The 10,706-nt window shown below is 46.8% G+C and overlaps 1 protein-coding gene across 2 annotated transcripts in view; it reads right to left on the minus strand.

Annotated features, from left to right (window-relative positions):
• DPYSL5 (dihydropyrimidinase like 5) overlaps positions 1 to 9,967 on the minus strand; it is an 88,962-nt gene extending 78,995 nt beyond the window's left edge. The window contains exon 1 of one of the 2 annotated variants that reach the window (XM_036873069.1): positions 9,821 to 9,967. The gene's annotated coding sequence lies outside the window, so the exon portion shown is untranslated. The remainder of the gene's footprint in view (positions 1 to 9,820) is intronic. The other variant, XM_036873070.1, reaches the window with a different exon arrangement.
• Positions 9,968 to 10,706: the final 739 nt, after the last annotated feature.

Genomic DNA, 10,706 nt, shown 5'->3' on the forward strand with positions numbered 1-10,706 from the left:
CAAGCTGCTTCCTGGAAATTGCACTGTTCCTTGCAGGCACTCAGGAAATATGTGAGAGGAGGTTTGAGCCCATCTCACATAACAGCTCAGTGCAACTTAAGTCCAGTTACTGGATGGTTAGTAAACCTCTCTCACTTGCTAGGCTGCTCCAACAGTCATTTCTGGTCCTGGTTATTTGCATTCTACTGGCAGATACTTAGAATTTAACTAAGTATTGGATGCTTCTCATAACTGTTTCATCTCTTTGCAACTTTCATTTTTTTCACTATGGCCAACTTTTGGTGCTATCTGCTATTGAGACAACACAATTTTATAGAATTTATTGGTAGAATTGGCTTAGCTTGGAGTCCTTTGTGCTCCAAATTATTATTACATGTCCTGTTTGTAAAATGATTGATTATCTCAGACAATTTTATTCCTACATTTACACAAGTTCTTTGATAAACAACCTGCCAGCTAAGACTGATTGGAAGGCATCTCTGATCAGGGAACTTTGTGACACGTATTATGCATTTCAAGGAATTAACACATATTTATGCATTTCTCCTTATGTGAAAACTATCAGGTATTATGAGTAAAACTGCATCCCCCACACCAAAAGCTTTTTTTAAGGGAATCTCAATTTTTAAAAACATATTATCAGCTGGGTAATGAAATCATGTATGTGATTTTCACAAAGATGTAAACACTACCTAAAATTTTAAAAATCAGGGACTTCCTTGGTGGCGCAGTGGTTGGGAATCCACCTGCCAATGCCGGGGACACAGGTTCAAGCCCTGATCCGGGAAGATCCCACATGCCGCGGAGCAACTAAGCCCATGCACCACAACTACTGAGCCTGCGCTCTAGAGCCCACGTGCCACAACTACTGAAGCCCACGTGCCTAGAGCCCGTGCTCCGCAACAAGAAAAGCCACTGCCTTGAGAAGCTCGCGCACCAGAGCGAAGAGTAGCCCCTGCTCTCGACAACTAGGGAAAGCCCTCGTACAGCAGCAAAGACCCAACGCAGCCATAAATAAATAAATAAATTTATTAAAGAATAAAAATCGAACATAATCTAAATGTTCATCAATAAGTAAATGTTTAAATATAGTACATTCTAATGAAATGATAGGCAGTCAATTAAAAGTTTACATTTCTAAATTAGGTAGAGACACAGAAAAGTTTTTTTCTAATGTCAGATGGCAGAACAAAATACAAAATAGTATCCGTGTTGTGGTTACAACTCTGTAAAAATTACATTGTATATATGGACAAGGATTTGATGAAACGCAAACATTACACTAGCTGTATTAGCAAAATGGTCTATAAGTGGTTTTATAATTGATTAAATATTGGAATATACATTTTAAAGTACAAAATTAAATCCTATATTAAAAGAGATATGAAATATCTAAGTGCTTAAGGGACTCAGAGTTCAAGCAGTAAATCTAGGTTTTAAAGCAGTGATAAATCTGATCTCACTCACTTGCTTATATGAGGACCAATACCAAACATGAAAGGCCACATGACAGGAAAATATTCTTTCTCAGGAACAACTTGGGCTGTGAATGGGTCTTATAAGCAAAAACCAGCCAAGTTAGGAATTCATGACTGCCTTGTTATGCTCTTTTGGTGGCAAAGGTTTCATTAGCATCATCCTATAATTGTACCTAAATCGCTGCTCTTGATCTATATTGGCCAAGTTTATCACTGCCATCTCTCCTGGGCCAACAATGAAGACCAGCTATGGAGAGGAGATGGGTTTGCCTATATCCACAATCTGGATAGAGGCTACTGCTCATATCTTTGTGCCTCATCTTTATTGTTTTTCAGTAGTTGCAGGGGTTTTTCCGTTATAATCACGTTGTAATGGGAACTATACTCAATATTTTATAATAACCTATAAGGGGAAAGAATCTGGTTTTGTTTTTTTGGGGGGGGCGGGCACCGTACCACATGGCATGTGGGATCTTAGTTCCCTGACCAGGGATGGAACCCGCGCCCCCTGCAGTGGAAGCGCAGAGTCTCAACCACTGGACCACCAGGGAAGTCCCAGGGAAAGAATCTGAAAAAAGAATGTGTGTCTGTGTGTGTGTGTGTGTGTGTGTGTGTGTGTGTGTATGAATCAGTTTGCTGTACACCTGAAACTAACACAACATTGTAAATCAACTATACTTCAATTACAAAAAGAGAGAAAAAAAAGAAAATAAATAAATAAATAAGATTAACACCCCCCATAACATGTGCGTTTTAAGTCTTTTTAGAAAAACCCACAAAAAATGAGATGTATGCTATACTTCTAATTCCCAAATAAGAAATATGAACTTTGCAATTACAAGCTGACATTTCTGAGGCGTTTTTTAAGCCACAGAAATCACACAATTCAAAACTGCTATCTGACCCAATACAAGAAATCCAAAATAGTTAACCAAATAAATATCACTTGTTAATCTTGTTCAAGGCTGACAGGACATCTCTGGAATGATCTTTGGACCCATGTTGCAATTATAATCTGATTCTCAGCTTTTCCTTAAGAAACAGGAGTAAGGAAATTGCTGTAGCAAGACCAAGGCTGAAGCACATCCTTGGTCTTTAGTTTAGAAATGTTCACTTCAGCTACTGTAGAGTCAGACACAGCTAAAGTTCTATTTTTTTGCTGAAGAATAAGAGTTGAAAACCAACCTCTGATCAAGCCACTAAATTATGCCAGCATTTAGGGCTTTTAAAAACCGTTTAATCACAGCATTGCATGCCTTGGGATTGACTTTTTTAAAAAAAATTTCACCATTAATCTTACTATTTGGTGTGGTCTACTAAAACACAACATATGCATATCCTTGACCTGAATTCTACTCTTAACTATATACCCAAGAGAAACACACGTTTGTTCACAAAAAGACAGGTACTAGAATGGTCACAACAGCACTATTCATGACAGCACCAAACTAGAAACTAGCCAAATACCCATTAACAACATAATGGATAAATAAATTGTGGTACATTTACACAATGGAATGCTATATAGCAATGAAAATGAGCATATAAAATGCAACAAACGTAACACTGAGCAAAATAAGCCACTTTTTGAAAGAATACCCACTATATGATTCCATCTGTAAAAAGTTCAAAAATAGGCAAAGCTGATCTATGCTGATAGGGGTTAGAGAACTTGGAGGAAGAGTAGTGACTGGGAGGGGACTTAAGGGGGGTTTTGGGATATGCACTGGTAATCTGTTTCTTCATCAGGTGCTGATTACATGGCCATGTTTAGGTTGTGAAAATCCAGTAAGCTATACACTTACGATTTGTATACTTTTCTGTATATCTGTTATACTTTACTAAAAAGTTTAAAAAATAAAAATATTTTAAAATACACTCTCAATCCCCAATGTTACTGTTTTATGTATGTGTGTGGCCCAAATATTTGGCAATATGCCAAACTTAAAACATTCCAAGTAACTTTCTTAAAGTTGAGTTTCACATCTGTTGGAAACAGGAGCAAAAAGGCATTAAATGAAAAAATTGGGGGCTACATTTGAATTTTATAACAGAATGAATATATTGATCTACAAAGACGAAAATCCGGTTGAAGCACTAAAAATGGGAAAGGAGGCGACTTCTCCATCAATAGTGGTCATGCTCTGGGGAAGGACAAAGGGAAGGACAGGACCAGACAAAAGCAGGGAGAATAAAGACCGAAGGCCTGAGAAATTAGAGGGAGCCCATTGCGGATTTGAAATCAACAAAGGGAATGCTTGTCAGTGGACAACAAAGGGACACAAATATGGTGTGACTGAGTCCTGGGCACTGCTAGTGTGTACAGAACACATTCACAAGGAGTTGAGGCAGTGACAGACCCACAAATCTTTGCTAAAGCCGATGAAAATGGACAGATGTTGGGAGGTGGGGAGCTCAATTCAGAATGCAGATATTCTCCTGTCTTTTTTTTTTTGGCTGCACCGAACGGCACACAGGATCTTAGTTCCTGACCAGGGATCGATCATGTGTCCCCTGCCGTGGAGGCGTGGAGTCTTATCCACTGGGCCACCAGGGAAGTACCTCTCCTGTTTTGATTCAAGAGAGTCTAGTCATTCATAAAACCTCAACCTCACTTGGGCCAAATGATTTTAAATTTAAATGGGGAGTTAGAGGTCTCAATGGCTGGAAAATCCTGTAAAATATCATCTCAATCTTTCAGTTGGTCATTCTTTCAATATTATCTATTGAATGCTTGCTCTGAGCATTATTTTGTGCTAGAAGCTACATGGATGAAAAAAGAGGTCCAAATTCTATTTTCAACAAGGTAAGGAGCACCATTTTGTAGTGGGATAAATAGCCCATTGCTAAATTCTTTAGTTTATTGTAAATCTTATACCCAACAAGTAAGGTTCTTATCTTGGGGTAGTGCTTAAAAGCACGGACCCTGTGATAGTTTTTTGTGTCAGCTTGGCTAGGTTTTAGTAGTCAGTTATTCAATCAAACACACATCTATATGTGTTGCTGGGAAGGTATTTTATAGATGTGGTTAACATCCACAGTCAGTTGACTTTAAGATTTTCCCCAATAATGTAGGTGGGCCTCATACAATCATTTGAAAGACCTTAAGAGAAAAACTAAGGTTTCCCAGAGGAAGAAGAAATTCTGCCGTAAGACTAACCATTATGGGGCCCACACAACCTCAGCTCCCACATGAAAGCTTCCAGCCCGTTGGCCTGCCCTACACACATCAGACTCGCCAGCCCCCACAACCACATAAGCCAATCCTTATTGGTTCTGTTTCTCTGGAGAACCTCGACTTATACAGACTCTGAGTAGGCCCTTTGGGTTCAAAGCTTGGCTCTACCACTTCTCTAGCTGGCTGGTTTCTGTACCTCCGTTGCTTCATCTGTAAAATGGGAATAATGACAGTACTGTACTTAACTCACAGGAACTAGAACAACCCCTAACACAGAGTTAAGTGTTTTGAAAATTTGAAAATGTTTGTTAAATAAGTAATTCTGTGCTGCCAAATTTATTTCTTAGCTGGAAAACTTGAGCTAAGAAATAAACTCAACAATTTTTATTCCCAACAACTTGCCACCAACCAAACATGATCGCTCTTTCCCACACCAAGAACAGAACATCCTCGGAACAACAGCATCTCACCAGTTACGGATGCCTGATTGTTCTTCAGATGGTGTAGGAGCAGGGTGAGTTGCCGGGCCAACTCTATAAACAGGGACAATTTGGCAAAGCTGGGGTCAGAGCACTTCTGGAACATTCTTAACTCTGCAAGTTCTCAGCTGCTCAAAACAGCTGTGCTTAAAGAGGCTCAGACTCAGCACAGAGCTATTCCTACTATTTACAAGGGTGGGAGCTTCAGAAAGGTGTCCTAATCATTCTTTCTGTTCCCACTATCGATACCCTACAGCAGCTTGCCCCGGCCCCTGGTGATATCCGCACCAGCTTGCCCCAGATGAAAGATTAAATGGGGAATCAAAATGTTTTTATGGGCACACATTCTGGGGTAAGGGTATGATGATGGTGCTGGTGGTAACTAACATGTATTGAGCACTTACTAAGTGCCAGAATCTGGTCTCAGTGCTATACATATATTAACTCATATAAACCTCAATGTACAGATGAAGAAACAGAGTCCCTGAGAGAAAAATAACTCATCTAAGGATAGACGGACAGAAAGTGGCAGGGCTCGGATTTGACCCCAGGCTTCCTGGCTCAGACCAAGGCTCTCCCTCCTGTGTACATCGTCTCTGAGTCTGGATTGTGAGGAGGGAGTCGAGGTGGGAGGAGGCAAGGGAACAAGCACAAAACTGGGCTGTGATTGATGGGAGGGTATGAGAGGGTCAGGGGATGCTATGGTTAAGTCCATTTATTTTAAATGGAAGAAATTTCGAAGATTGAAACAGAACAAATCATATACAATATTCTTTCACAAATTTCTTTTGTTAAAGTATATAATGTGTCTGCTTTTATACATATATATCAAAGTTCATTAAAGATTCATACCACAGTATTTGAACCTTTCATCTTCATATAAAAAATTTAAGACAAAGTGATTTTGAAATTATTTCTTATTTATTCACTAGCAGTGCAAGAAAATCAAATACCTTCTTGTTATTCTCATTTGACTTTATTTTATACCAGCTTCTCCCTACAGGTTCTCACATTGACAAAGATTTCCTATATTATTATTCTTCTATAAGCTCCTGTCAACTAAGTCTTAGAAGACTTTTCTGAAAAAATTTTCTTATAGCTCAGAAAACAAAAATATATGAACAGGATCAGATTCTATCAGAATTTGTTTTGACACCAGAAAGATATCTTACATACTCTTTCCTAATAATACCAACTTCTCTGGCTCTCAATATTTATCTAAATCCTAATTTACTCCAGAGATTTGTCCACAGTTGTGATGGCCTTTGGCCTACAGTTCCCTGGAGCTGAATTCTGTGTCAGAGGAGCTATTATTATTAAGGAGGGAGAATTCTTAGATGTCCATGGCAGGACAAGGAGAGGTGAAGGTACCACAGATGAAGCCAAACCAAGTCCTCAGACCAAATTTTGGCCAGTTGTGCAGACTTGCCTTGCTAGGTAACTGTTTCCAGAGGTGGAAACATGCAGTGCATTGAGAATACTGAAACTACTCTGGCTTACATCTGCATCTGGTAGAGGTTATGCTGAAAACAGCCAGGTGTTCATGTCCCATGAACATCTTTTCTATACCTAGTTGAGCTCCCCAAAGGCACCCTGGAATTCTGGGTACATAAAGTCCTTCTCTGGAGCCACTTGTCTCTCCCCTCTGTCTCCCAGGCATTTTCACAGGAGGTGGGAGGGGGGCGTGCTGCTTTCTCTCTATCTTCCTGATAGAAATGGGCTGGTCATACTGGCATCCCTCATCTATGAACTGACTCCCCATGGGGAAAAAATTGGGTTGGATATTCACACAGTGCTTTAACAGGATTACACCCTTAAACAAATCCATAAGTTCCTTCAAGAAGAATAAACCAACAAAACATTCCCTCCTGAAACTTTTCCTTTGGGAAATGACATTAAAACACACTTCCCATTGGAGTTTTTTCATAAGAAAAAACCTTCAGCCTCAGATTTTGGGTGTTCTAATACTGAGATTCCTGGTTTTCACTTACTCTGGAGATAGATAGGTCTAATAATTTAATTAAACACATCCAAGGAACAACATTCCAGCTAGTCCTTTGTAAATTCTGAGAGGCACCTCCTCAAAGCACCATCCTTTAAAAGCAGCAGGATATAGCCTACTGCTGCTGCCACTGGGTACAGCCCAGATAGGAGGACTTCACGTTGGCAGCAACCATACGTTTTGGGCAAGAGCCAACAGTCACATCACAGTCTCTCACCTTATGCATCAACCTGAGTAAAACTCTGAGGTTTCAAGGCTAGGCTAAGAGAGCCGAAAGGCTCATCGGTCAACTTCGCGCCAAATATGTCATAACGATTTGTCCTATGATGCTCTGACTGTCATTTAGCCAAGCTTCCTCCACTCGTGGAACAAAAATGCCCTGCCTTGCTTTTTTCTTTTCTTTTCTTTTTTTTAAATGAATGACCATTTCAAAGTATAAATCTATGCTAAAGAGTCACCTTTAATATCAGCTAAACAATTATCAAAGAAAACCTATAAAACAGAATGCTAGTTTCTGGCTGTCATTTCACATGTCAAGACGCTGAGGCGCGGCATGAAAGATGCTTAGACAGCAAGCAAGACTGTGAGTGCATGGAAAGCTCTGTTGAACCCCTTTTTGTGCTTCCATTTCTGTCCATCTGCTTTCCCATGGGCAAGGAGATGCCTCCTATCACAGAGCCATCCCTGTCTTAGGTCAGCAGACAATACCAGCGAAAACTGCAGGATGGATACCCTGGCTTGGGTGTGGTCACTGGCAAAGGGAAGCACTGGTCCCCTGGCTGCCGGCTCTAAGGCCCGGAGTGGCACCCGGGGCGTGTAATCTCCACGACAGCTTCTCCTCATTTTACCACAGTCCGCACCAGCCCTGACTACTCCCTCTAGGAACACACAGCAGACCTTCGATGTGGGCCGCCTCGCCAGACAAAGCCGGCTACTCAGGGAGCCCGCTCAGCACCGAGGCAACCTCCACAGGTCGCCCCAGACCGTCTCGGTGGTTGGTCAACTGCAAGGGGCAGGGGGCGGTGCCGAGGTCAGAAGGTACCAAAGCCAGGGGCGGCGTCTGTCTGCCGGTGCCACAGTCTAGGGGGACGCGCGACTCACACCAGGGAATTAGCGGCGGGGCTCTGTTCCCCAACACAAACCCCAAGAGACAAGCACGTGCCCTGTGATTTCTCCGGGAGCATTTTCTGCACCAGAAAACTGCGCACTTCAGTTCTGGGGGGGCCCTAGTTCGCTGTCGGGCGGATACCAGTGTCGGCTATTGTTCTCCGGGTCTCCCGGGCGGGAGGCGTCCCCCATTCCGCCTCCCTGGCAGCATCTGCCGCTGGACCAAGCCTTTCAGCTCTGCGAAGAAAAGGGTGTGCCTGCGGCGCTGCGGATTATCACAAAACCCTAAACGAGTCCCTACGGGCTGGTGTCAAGCCGGGAGACAAAGCTCCTCGCGGGGACAGCCAGTTCGGTCCCGGATCCACCATCCTGGGTCCGTCGCCCAGTGCAAGAGCCACGCCCAGCCAGCCACAGGACAGCCAGGCCCATCGCCAGAACTGAGGGTCTTCAGGCCCGAGACCCGCGACCCCAGCTGCCTGACCCTCCCTTCCCCGGAGACCTCCCTCCCCAGGGAGACCCCTCCTCCTCACCGCGCTGGTCTCCTCCTCCCCAGCGTCTACCCGCCTCAAACCCAGGCAGTCTCCACCCTCCAGCATCCCTCCTCCCCTCCACATTCTTCGTCAGCCCCAGCCTCGCCTCGCGCCACCTGCTCCAAGCTCCGTCCCTCCCTCCTCAGACCCTTCTCTTTCCTCCTCAAACCCTAGTCTCCAGTTTACCCCTCTTCCCAGATCCAGTCACCTGTCCCCACCCAGCTTCCCCATCTCCCATTTCCCCCCATCTTTGCTCAAACGGAGGCCTCGCCTCCGCCTCTCTCCATCCCAGCTTCTCTCCAGCTCGGACTCCTGCCTCCTCCCCGGGCCTGGGGCGTCGACGTCTCTCGCTCGCCAAGATCGATGCAGCCAGAAGGGCTCCCGAGCTGGGCTCAAGCGAAGGGACCCAGCTTGGCGCCCGCCGAGAGGGCCGCGCCGCAAAAAGCGGCCTTTGTGGTTCAGACAGGTGCCTCGGAGGCGGCTGGCGAATCGTCCTCAGGCGTCCGCTCCGTTAGCCGGACGTGTGGACGGGCCGCCGGGTCCGGTTCAGGCTGGGCAAACCCCAACCCGCAGGGGAGAGGGACAGAGGGTGTCTGCGGATGGGGGTGGGGGCAGAGGACGGCGCCGGACAGGCCCACGGCCAGCAAGCCCCCACCCAGCCTTCCAGCCATTCACTGCGCCTCGACGAGTGAGGCTGGGCGTCTACTGTGTGCTAGGAGTGAACCCCCTTCAACCAAGCCGCCTCCTCACCCCAGTTCTTTGCAATCCCACGAGCACCTATTAAACGCCTACTATGAGCAAGGCACCGCTCGGCGCTCTGGGAGCTCTGTGGGCTTACAAAGAGGAACCGATTCGGGCCCCAGTTTAGCCCGGGAAGGCTGCCGCCATTCCCAAACCACACTTCCCGCCGCGTCCCCCGCAGCCGGGCCCCTAGGCGCACCCGGACCCCGGCCCTATTGTGCGCCTCCCAGAGAAACAGAGACTGTGTGAGATGGATGTCCCAGCCCGGGGAGAATAAGCCCACCGCCCGCCCCGCCATCACCCACTCCTCCGGGATGCCGCGGCTGCGAGGGTCCGTCGGTCGGTGGGTTCTCCTCCGGTCTCGCCGCGGCGCCGGAGCTGCGGGTGCTCGGGGCGGCGGCGGCTGCACGCTCGCTCGCTCGATAGCCGCCTTGGCGCGCCGGGCGCTGGAGTCAGAAGCCGCGGGCAGGGGAGGGGTCTTGGGTGGGGGTTGGAGGCGGCCTCGGCCAATCACCGAAGCGACGGCTCCTCCCCAGAGCTCCCCACCTCTCGCTAGCAGGTTAGGGGGAGGCGGGGACCGGCGGCGCCTGGCATCCTCGGCGCCGGTCGCGGCCGCCGCTTTGGGACTACAACTCCCGACAGGCCCTGCCGCAGGGCCAGGGTCCGAGAGGGGACGGAGGGCGCGGCCTGAGAACCCGCCGACCTCCTGGCGCCCTTCTCCGCGTTCCTTTGGATTTCCATGGTGACTCAAGACACTTAACAAAGCCCGGGCGCTTGGACGCGCTGATGCACGGGTCCCCTGGGAGGGCTACCGCGTCCCCTCCCCCTGCAGGACCCCACCCGAGGGGCTGAAACAATGCCCCAGTCGCCTCTCCCGGGCTGCTGCCGGGCTTCCCCTTCCCTGCAGGCCGGGCTAAGGCCGCCTGGTTCCCGCCAAGACCCAGTCCGACGCCTTCGAAATGGGCGCCCGGCTGAATTGCAGGATGGAGAGGGCGGGGCGGGGGTGTAGTTATAAGAAAATATTCTCACGTACAACGTGGACGGCCACTCGGGGCCACCTAAGTTCGCATCTGCACCCTCTGGGGCCTGGAACCCGGAATTCATTCTCTCGGCCAGCGCTTCTCCATCCAGAGCTCTCAGGTCTAGCTGCCTGTCCTATTTCTGACACCTCCTTTCAGGGCGTGGTGAAGC

The sequence above is a fragment of the Balaenoptera musculus genome, chromosome 13, assembly GCF_009873245.2.
Source record: "Balaenoptera musculus isolate JJ_BM4_2016_0621 chromosome 13, mBalMus1.pri.v3, whole genome shotgun sequence".
NCBI classification, from domain to species: Eukaryota; Metazoa; Chordata; class Mammalia; order Artiodactyla; family Balaenopteridae; genus Balaenoptera; species Balaenoptera musculus.